Genomic DNA, 11,106 nt, shown 5'->3' on the forward strand with positions numbered 1-11,106 from the left:
TTCCCAGTTATAGACAACTGCATCAGGCTCATCACACTCTTGCTTTTTACCTCCACACTTTTTTAGGTTTCAAATATTGTCAATACTTATAGCTGCGATTGAATTATTTTTGATATTACATTGAATATTGTGATTTTAAATGTAAATAACACTAATAATATGAATACTACTACTAATAGTAGCTAACACTTTGTCAAGTACTTACTGTGTTGCCAGGGATTTTTTAAAGTGATTACACAGATTGACTTAGGCACTCAAAACATTAATTCCAGTCAATTCCTGTGCTGAGTAACACTTTATACCGTCTCATGAAGTTAGACCAACGATAGATGCAGGTGTCTCTTGTCCTCTTCTGGGTTTGCTCTTGGGATATAAGGCACAAATATTAAAGTTCACCAAGAAGGGAGTAGCAAACTATACTAGATTGGAAATTCCTAGAATTATTTATTTTTGATATCCCAAGTTATTATTTGGCATACAAATGTTTGAGAAATAAATTAATGAATATTATTTCATTAGAGCCCAGTAAAGTATAGGATCATGATGGGCTTTGAAATGGCAGGGGAAACAGCTGTGCGGGGAGCTGAGTTTTCAGCTAGAACTTACCTGCTGTTAGGGAGGTAAGTCAAGGAAAACATCTATTCCTGTCAAGGCGAAATTTAAAGTACATGGTATTGGCTTCATGGATGATTGCAAATGTCAAAATTCCATTAATTTGATTTTTAAAGTTTAAGGTATTCTGCCATTTGGTTACTCAGTATATGAATAGAATGACATTTATTCTACTTGGCTCTCTGTAAGCTGCACATGCACATTTGTTTGAAGGGTATAATTTATCCCCTTAATGAGTATTTTAGGAGCACACCACGTTGGGCTAAATAGGATGTGTGAACTGCAGGAAAGGGACTCTGATACTTAGACTCTAATGGAAGACAGACCTGCTGGACATGAAAGTCTTAAGTTATAATGAAAACCAGTGTGGGATTAAGTGGCAGTGAGTGATACAGACAAGATGATACATCTACATATATTTCAGAGAAGGGAGAGGATGGTCAGCTAAGGCCTGATGAGGAAGGTAGGATTCTGTTTGGACTTGAATTGCAGGGAAGGGAAGAAGAACTTCCTTTAGAAGTGGAGGTGTGTTGTGACCCAAAGCAGGAATTCATAATGTCTGTTTTTGAGGTCATATAATGATTTTTTCCTGGCTGGAGTTTTTCTTTTCTTTTTTTTCTTTTAAGGTCATTCATTGGGCACTTACTACATGCCAGGCATTGTGTCATGTATTAAGGTGCATCGTTTAACTTAATCCATCTTACGCCCTATGAAATAGCTATTACTAAATCCAGAGAGGACACTCAGGTAAGGGAGGTCAAGTCACTTGCCCAAAGTCAGCAACAGATCTCAAGTCTCTCCCTCACAAAAGTTTGTGCACTAACCCATGTGCTCCCATCCCAATTTGTTCAAAACGAAATATAGCCCAAGTGTCAGTCTCTCTCGAAGACTTCTCTTCCTTTAGTGTATTTGGGGATAGGTGGTCTTATCTCATGTTTCCCCTGAGTTATTTCCCCGTAGCACACGTTCCCGCTCACTTCTTTCAGCTTGGCCCTGAGGTTCTGCTTACTTCACGGGTGGTCACTGTTTGGACACTACAGCCATTGTCCTCATGATATGGTGCTGCTGCCATTGTGCTGGCTTCAGCTGAATGGTGGTGTGGAGAAGGACACAGTATCTTTTCCTGCTCTGTTGCTTAATTCTTCACTATATCACCAGCACGAAACATCACTGAAGGAATAAACTGGAGGTTATCTTAGTTTGGATGTAGGTTTAATCATAGAAACAGAGACCCGCCATTAGTAATGGCTTGACTATGGTGGGAGTTTCTCTACCGTATGAAAGTCTGAGGCGTTAGGGTTGCTCTCCTTCATGACAGGGATAGGGGCCCAGACTTCCACCTTGTTGCTGTGCCATCGTAAGGCAGCTGCATGTAAGGTCCAGTGTGGTGCATCATCATGTCTATATCCTACTAGTCTTTTCAAGGAATGGCCTGGAAGTTGGACACATCACTTTCACAACCATCCTGTTGGCCAAAACTTAGTCACATGGTCCTGCCTAGCTGCAAGGGAGGCTGGGGAATGCTGTCTGTATTCTGGGTGGCCAAGTAGCCAGCTGAAACTCAAAGGTTCTATTACTATGAAAAGAGGAGAATGAATATTGAGGGATAGTTAGCAATCTCTGCCACAGAGGGAATGATTACAAACGAAAACTGTGAAAAGACCAAACTGTTAAAATCTTTGGATTTGGGAGGGATGCAGTCCTCTAATAGACATTGTCTAGGTACAGTCTTTGCTCTCAGGTGTGACTTCTTTCAGAGAGAGAGAGAAAGAGTGAGAGAGAGGGAGGTCCTAAGTACATCTTCATTCTTCTAAAGGACTCTGGGTACTCCTTCTTCCACAGAAGTAGTTCTCACCCTTGGATCTCTCCTCCAGCACTATCCTTAGACACGACAACCTGCAGCCATACCTTTGCCAAATTCTGTTTCTTTTTTATCTAGAGTTGCCCGTAAGGGACATGAGTGGAAACCCCCAGATGTTATAGAAGAGTGTTACAAATGCAGCCAAAGTGGCTTTTTGCTTCACATCATTGGTGGGATTTTTTTCCAGAAACAAAGTAGAAATGAATGTCTACCTCGCTTAGCTTCTACCAGCAGGTTCTGAGTCTCCACACAATGGTTCTCAAATATGGCCATCGACTGGGACCACTGAGGGACTGTTTAGAAATGTCAGTGCCTGAGTGTCTCTCCCAGGGCTTCTAAGTTAATTGGTCCTGATCATGGCCTGGGCCTCAGGATTTAATAGGCGATTTTAGTGCACAGCTGCTGTTGGAAATCTGTTCTCTGCCTTTTCATAGGGATATTTCCTGAAGGATTCAATTCTGAGTTAGTGACTTATTTTAAAATGGTTCTGGGACTTCCCTGGTGGTGCAGGGGATGGGACTCCATGCTCCCAATGCAGTGGGCCGGGGTTTGATCCCTGGTTGGGGAACAGGATCTCATGTGCCTGCCACAACTGAGAGTTCGCATGCCCCAACTAAGGAGCCCGAGCTGCAACCAATATATATATAAAAAATGGTTCTAAAAGCACTTATACTTGGCTGGTAGAGAGAACAATTAGTGAGCAGCATTGAGAATTGGGTAGAATTAGAAATAAAGTTGAGATTCCAAATCCTCTGGATCCAAAGTGAAGTGACACATAGTTGCACGATGGGTGGGAGACAAGGTGACTGAACCAGGCAAGATCAGAGTGAGAGCACATCGCAGTGAGGCAGATGTAGGGGCGGATGTAGGAGGGAAAGGGTGAAGGGGTAGGCTCTGCTACTCCGGTCTTTTGAGGTAAAATTCTAACCAGGAGGATTTAGATTGCCGATGGGCTTTGGAAAAGTGCACAGGAAAGCAGGAATCCCAAGTGTGAGAGTAGAATGAGAATTCCCCTCTGCCAAGCATCCCTCTTTCAGAGCTGCTTGGCTGGTCCTGTGAGCACTGAGGGGCTGAGAAAATGAAGGTTGAACGCACCCTCCCTCTCCCATCCCCTCATCTCTACAAGCTTCTCTGCCAGGGGACTGTGGACAATTCCTACTCAGAGCAGGGGGATTTACATTTGACTTGGAATTGTAAAATTTCCAAAATCACTGTTTACAGCTCTGCCCTGTTGGTTCAGTTCATTTCTGCAATTCAGGGGTTTTAAGGGGAGCTTTTAAAAATGGGACAGGAAGGGGAAGTTGAGGAATAGGAGAGAAAATTCAAATTGGTCACTTTTGACCTATTAAAATTTGGAGACATGAAGCCAGGTGGTGATGCCTGGATTAGCAGTTTTAGTCTTGCTTCACTTGCGTCCTCAAAGTTATTTTTGCTCTTTGTAGATACATTTTTCAGGTGTTAAACCCATGTCCCCTGCATTGGCAGGCGGATTCTTTTTTTCTTCTTTTTTTAATAAATTTATTTATTTTATTATTATTATTATTTTGGCTGAGTTGGGTCTTTGTTGCTGCACGCGGGCTTTTCTCTGGTTGCGGCGAGCTGGGGCTACTCTTTGTTGTGGTGCGTGGGCTTCTCATTGTGGTGGCTTCTCTTGTTGTGGAGCATGGGCTCTAGGCACATGGGCTTCAGTAGTTGTGGCACGTGGGCTCTAGAGCGCAGGCTCAGTAGTTGTGGCTCACGGGCTTAGTTGCTCCGCGGCATGTGGGATCTTCCCGGATCAGGTCTCAAACCCGTGTCCCCTGCATTGGCAGGCGTATTCTTAACCACTGCGCCACCAGGGGAGCCCGCTCTTTGTAGACGTTTATTTGGTGTTTTTCTGCATCTCCTTGCTCTTTGATAATGGGTAAGATCTGATATATGTCCAGATAGAATAATGTTAAATGACTATGTTTTGGCTCATATTACATTTTACATTTCTGCCTTGTAATAGTCTGCTTTAGTAGAATATCAGATTTTTCATTTCAGTGCAATGCAACCATCGAGTTTGGCTTTTCTCCAGTTTTTTCTGTTGGACACTAGTGGCAACAGTGTGTAAAATTTATACTTGCCTTGGACCCCTATAGTTAAGGGTTCAAATCATTCTTTTTGAAAAATTACTTAAGATCTCTGAGCCTCAGTTTCTCTTTTATAAAATGGGGATAATAATAGTCTCTATTTTATAGAGTTGCCTTTTATACTGCTGTTTAAAAAATTATTAATATTATTTGGTTTTTACAAAAACCTGTTTTAGGACTTCCCTGGTGGCACAGTGGTTAAGAATCTGCCTGCCAATGCAGGGGACATGGGTTTGAGCCCCGGTCTGGGAAGATCCCACATGCTGCGGAGCAACTAAGCCTGTGCACCACAACGACTGAAGCCCATGCGCCTAGAGCCTGTGCTCTGCAACAAGAGAAGCCACCACAATGAGAAGCCCACACACCGCAATGAAGAGTAGCCCCCGCTCGCCACAACTAGAGAAAGCCTGCGCACAGCAACAAAGACCCAACGCAGCCAAAAGTAGATAAATAAGTAAATAAATAAATAAACTTATAAAACAAAACCAAAAAACTTGTTTTACAATGCTGGAACAGTTTAGGCAATGACTAATAAAATAATATTGAACTAAAACTCAAAGTATAAAATAAATAAAATACCAATACTGATGTAATACATGATTGATTAATTAATAAATGGAGGGAGACTGAGCAAATCTGTGCAGAATTGCAAGTAATTCCGAAGTCCAATCCATTTTTCAATCCCAGGTCAAAACCAAAGTGTCTGATGGTAAACAAAAAACGTTAATTTGAAAAAAAACCTGGGATATCCTCAAGAAATCTTAACACCTAATGATGACAAGTTAAACATGGAGAAGTCAGGGATGTTAGAGGGAAACATTCTCTCTTCAAAAACTATAAAAACAACGCCAATAACTTTCTACTCTGAAAAACTTGAAGTTTTTTCACGTTTGTTTTAAGTGATTTTAAGTTCGCAAGCCTTTAATACAGTGTGTTGACTGATCCTTTAGAGTCATTATTTTTTACTTTTACTTAGAAAAATGAGGCTGGAGTAGTTGTGTTTTTCTGGTGTCAAAGAGAGTAGACTTTGACGATGTCATTCCTCCTCTTTCTCTGCGTCCCCTACTCTCCCCATCCAACACCACGCCCCCCAACCAGAGTATTATTTTATGGTTATTCACCAACTCTTCCTTTAGCTAAAGAAAATATTTTTGGAAAAGTGAAAGATACATGCTATTCTCCAAAGTTTATTTCTGTTTCCATTTTGGACAGCCCTAGAAAAGATGGGTATATTTGAAGGTGTGAAAAGCATCAAGAGAGGATCTGGGAGAAGGCGGCAGTTGGTGTGTCAGGGGTTTGCACTCTTGTTAAGCAAGGTCTCAACCAACACTGCTTCTGACCTGCGTCCCTCCCAAAAGAGGTTGTGTTTGTCTGACAGCTTTGCGCCATGTCTGCAGGGCGTGTTGGAAGTTTGTATTTCCATAATGCTTCTTAATGAGTGCTTTCAACAATGCTCACTGTCCTAGTTTTGAGGAACCAGTCTTGTTAATTCTTGTTTCATGTGAAATAGTTTAACATCAATGCCTTACTTACGTCAAAGACCTTGGAGCAAAAAAAACTGTGACGAGATAATTTACTGAAATATTAGCTGATTGTTTTCTCCTGTTATTTCCCCTCTTCTTTATTTGAGGAATATAGCCTGGTCTAGATTTTGTTGTTGTTATTGTTTTTTGGCTCAGAGATTTTTGTTGGATAGAAAGGAGAAGCAACGTTTCCTTCCTTCCTTCTTTCCTCCTTCCTTTCTTCCTTAGCTAATGGCCAGAACAGGGAAATATAAACGTTATTTTGTAATAACGATAAATGGAATATAATCTATAAAAATATTGAATCACTATGTTGTATACCTGAAACTAATATAATATTGTAAATCAACTATATTTCAATTAAAAAAGAGCTAATGGTAATGTCCTATGAGGAAAAGGGAAATAGATAAGGCCTTTAAGGGCTTGGAGAAATCGAGGCAGAAGATTCTCCCCAAACTCATAATTAAGAGATTTGAGGTCTCATGGGGGAATAAACGCATTGCTTAGGAGGGGCAATAGCTGAGGAGTTGGGAAGAGCCCAGAAAAATGGCACCTAGGGGAGAAGAGACATTAAGCATGAGGGTTGCCAGTCCAGGTAAAGATCCCTAGTGCCCACGTATGGCAAGGAGGCCAACTCTCCTGCCCTTGTAGGACCACTCCGGGCTCGGAGGATGTTCACCCAAAGTTCTTCCTGCCTTCTCTGCATTCCAAGTGACCCCGTCAATCTGGTGCAGCCTGGGAATGGAAGGGGTGCTCCTCATGACGGGGATGAAATGCAGGCTTGCTGCCATATTAAGTTGGTTAAAAGGCAATAAAACAGCAATATTTCTTGAGCACCTGAGCTTGTGGACTGAGATTCATATCTGCTACACTAGAATTAATTCATGGCTAATTGATTTGAGGGGAAAATATTGATCTTTCACACCAAAGGCAAATGTTTGAGTAAGCCCCGACAAAAGCAGGAATTGTATTAATTTCATGTATTAAGGGGGAAGAGAAGGAAAAAGCATAAGTAAATATATAGGGTTTGTTTTTCTGTAAAAACTCAGGGCTCCAAAACCCTAGTCAGAGTTTCTTTTACAGAATATACACATTTTTATTTTATTTTATTTTTGTTTGTTTGTTTTTTTACGGTACGCGGGCCTCTCACTGTTGTGGCCTCTCCCGTTGTGGAGCACAGGCTCCGGACGCGCAGGCTCAGCGGCCATGGCTCACGGGCCCCGCCGCTCCGCGGCCTGTGGGATCTTCCCGGACCGGGGCACGAACCCGTGTCCCCTGCATCGGCAGGCGGAGTCTCAATCACTGCGCCACCAGGGAAGCCCCCTCACATTTTTGAATTCTAGGGATTTGCAATCATTTTGGGCACGTTTTAGGTGTGAATGGGGAGGGAGTCATTGACTTACTTCCCGATTGGTTGTCCTTTCCCTTCCATTTCCAGCTAATGCACTTTCTCATCTCTGGAAAGAGCACTGGACTGGGAGTCAGGACACTGAATCCCAAACCTTGGTCTTGGGTGAGCCATTTTACCCTGAAATATGTGAAACCGAGGGTCTTGGTGTACATGGGAGTTCCCACTTGTTGGGATTGAGGATGGGGAGTCAGCTGTGGGGAAATGCATAGAGCGAAGAGCACTGGACTTGTTCTGAGGACCGAAACTCAAAGTTCGGCTTTTAATACTTACTAGCTTTTATGACTTTTGGCAAATTATTTAATTTTTCTCAACCCCAGTTTCCTAAACTGGAAAATGATCCTTATTTTTTGTGTGTGTGAGGATGAAATGAAATGCTGTATGCTGGAGTACTTTGTAAATTATGAAGTACGATACAAATTTAAGGCCTTATTAGCAGTCAATCAACATAGGTTTTTGAGAGCCTGAAATATGTTGCTTGGCTCTAGAGGAGAGATGAGAGGAGCCTCAAACGACTTCAGGTCTCAGTGAACTTTTCGTTCAGTTGAGGACAGGAAACAATCAGAGGACACTTAGCAAAGGAAAACTTTTAAAAAAGTTTTATTGGGGCAGGATGAGAAAATAGCTGGGGCATATTATTAAAAAATTATGACATTAAAGTAAATAAAGGCTAAATTATTTGCCAAGCCTTCTAAAATTTGCCAAAACAAACCCAGATGATCTTTCATTTTTAAAAAATTTAATTTTTTTCCTGGAACTTTATATATCATAGCAGCAAACAATTCCCATCCTAGTCAGAAAATGCAGAAAGCTTCTCTGGGTGAGAATCTCCATGCCTGTTAAATCCCAGATCAGTAAAGATTCTTACCTTTTTGATTTCTTGAAAGTGGCTTGCCTGCCAGCAGTGTGTATTTCTGGAAGAAATGATAGTAAGTTCAGGTGTCCCCATGCTTTACATAAATTAGTCTGTTTAATCCTCACAACAGTCTTATGAGTTAGGCACCACCATTACCACCAGTACCCCTGCTTTATAGAGAGGAAACTGAGGCACAGAGGAATTTACAAGCAGTTGAGCCTGAACATGAACCTGGGCAGCCTGATTCCAGGGCCAGTATTCTATGCATTAACCAGTATTCCACGTTGCTGCCGAAACACAGCATCATCTCTGATCTTAACTTTTGCTAACAATGAAATTTTTGTTCTGTAGAGTGTAGAATACCCAAAGTTCTCAAAGGCAGTTTTTTTTGAAACATTGTTTTATTTCATTTAAAGTGAGAATATCTATGACAATCTGTTTGTTCATTGTTGGCGCCATCAGTGAAGACAATATCCCAGGAAGATTAGTACTTTCCTTTGTGCTAAGGATTCTCTAGAGTGATGATACTGAGATCGTGAGTCCTAAACTCACATATAAGTGACAGTTAGAAGAGAAAAAATTAAACAAAGAAAAAAATGGAAACAACAGAATGAGATCTTGAAAAGACAGAGTAGAAAAACAACATATGTCAGATTTATTTTAACACAACTCACTTGAATTCAATGCATATTGTGAACAGTTTTGACTGAGATATTTGAATTCCCAGAGAATTTTTTCTTTCTATTAGTACATCCTTTAATTTTAGGTTATGTATTTGCATATCCAGATACTTATCCTTAGGGCAAAAGTAATTACCTATGTCCTTAAAAAATAAATTATTTGTATGGTAAACATGCTGAATAAAAAATATTAGGTCTCCAGGCAGAGGATTCTATTCATGCATAATTCCTATTTATTATCAAACACATGTGTAATTATAAATCTTTTTGAAAAAATATGGAGAGCTGTAGTAAAGCTATTATATGAGCAACAATAAAAAATTTTACAATTGTGGTGGAAAATTGGTTTGGGTGTTTTACCTCTACATTAAGCCCTACATACCTTCAAACATTTAGGGCGCTTCTGAGGAATGAGGAAGAAATTGGTGAACTCCTAATGGTAATTATATTAAATTGCCAACACCTATTTGATTGTAATACTGAAAAAATAAACATGATACTAGGTAGCAAGTTTAAATAGAGAAACTGGAGCTTACATAAGGAGAAGGAGACAGATGTTCAGAAAATTTGAGAAATCGGGCAGTAAAAATTCCCATTGTGTAATTTCTTCCTAAAGACACACATTAAAAAAACAGTTTTATCCCCTTACCTTTCTCCTCCTTTCCTTCCCTCCCTTTTTTCTTCTCTCTCTTCCTTTCATTCTTTCTCGCATATTTATTGGGTGTTTATTGTATTCCAGTCATTGTTCCCACTCAGAGTGCAACAAGACAGATGTGATCAAGACAGATGAGGTTCCTGCCCTCCTGGGGCTTACGTTCTAATCAGTATCTCTCCCATGCTGTTTCCATTTTCTTCACTATCACTGCCATCCCTCATTAATAAATGTGAGCTATTGTAGCTAGACTTCTAACTGGTTACCTGGTTTCAACTTTCTTTCCTTACTCTGTTTAGCATACTGCAACCAAATAAATCTTTGCAGTATGTTGCTTGGTTGAATTCGCCACAGAGTGAGGACCAGAAAACTACCATCTGGTTAAATGAAACTTTCAGGTAAAGATTTAGCACAGTAAGTCCCCATTAAATATTGGTCCATGCTGTTATTCTGGAGCCTCCATTGGCTTCTCCCTCTCCAGGAGGGAAAGGTTAGCCTCTCATCCATCATTTGCATGCCTCCAAGATTTTGGTTAGGGCTTGAATATAACATATTAGGCAGTTCTGTTTGGTTTACAGTTTGTGGGATAGTGAGGGTCAGGATGGGTTTATGATACACACTTAAAAGTGATTCAGTCCCCAAAGTGATGACCATTCAGGGGTAACAGTAGAGAGAGAGTATTTGTCTAGAGCACCTTTCAGTATTTCAAATTCTACCCTGTCAGCCTATGCTCAGCCCCTGTAACAATGTAGGATATTGTTATTTTTACTAAATTATACTGATAACTTCTACATGTCTAAAACAGAACTCATGGTTTCCCCTCCCTATTGCTCCCCCTCCCCCGCCCCATTGGTAAATGGTACCGCCAAGGCACCCGCTTGCTTAGTCAAGAGATCCTGGAATCATCCCTGATTTCTTTCTTCCTCTATTACCCCACACTGAGTTCCTGAATAAAGCCTGGGGGCTCTAATTTCAAAATGTATCCCCACCCCAACCCTATCTCCTCTACTCTCTGGTCCAGAGCATCAACTTCTCCTCCCTAGGTTCCCCCAAGAGCCTTCTTCCGTGGTGTTTTGCCTCTCTTGCCGTCTACAGTCTGTTCCCACACGGCAGCCAGAGTGATTCTTCTGAAACATGAAATTACATTAAGAACCTAAGTCCTTTGCTCCTCCAGCGACTTCTCATCTCCTTTAGAATCAAGGCAGATACCTTGCAGAGGCCCTCCCTGACCTGGCTCCTGGCCTGTCTTTAGTCTCGTTTTCTACCCCTGTCACCTCTTGCTCACAGCTCTGCCGCTTCACTGGCCGCCTTGCTGCTCCTCTGACTGACTGTCTCCTAAGCAGCTTAACCTCCTGAAGCTCCTTCCGTTTCCATTGTACAAAGGAGATATTTGCATAGTT

This window comes from Delphinus delphis, chromosome 13, assembly GCF_949987515.2.
Source record: "Delphinus delphis chromosome 13, mDelDel1.2, whole genome shotgun sequence".
Lineage (NCBI taxonomy): Eukaryota > Metazoa > Chordata > Mammalia > Artiodactyla > Delphinidae > Delphinus > Delphinus delphis.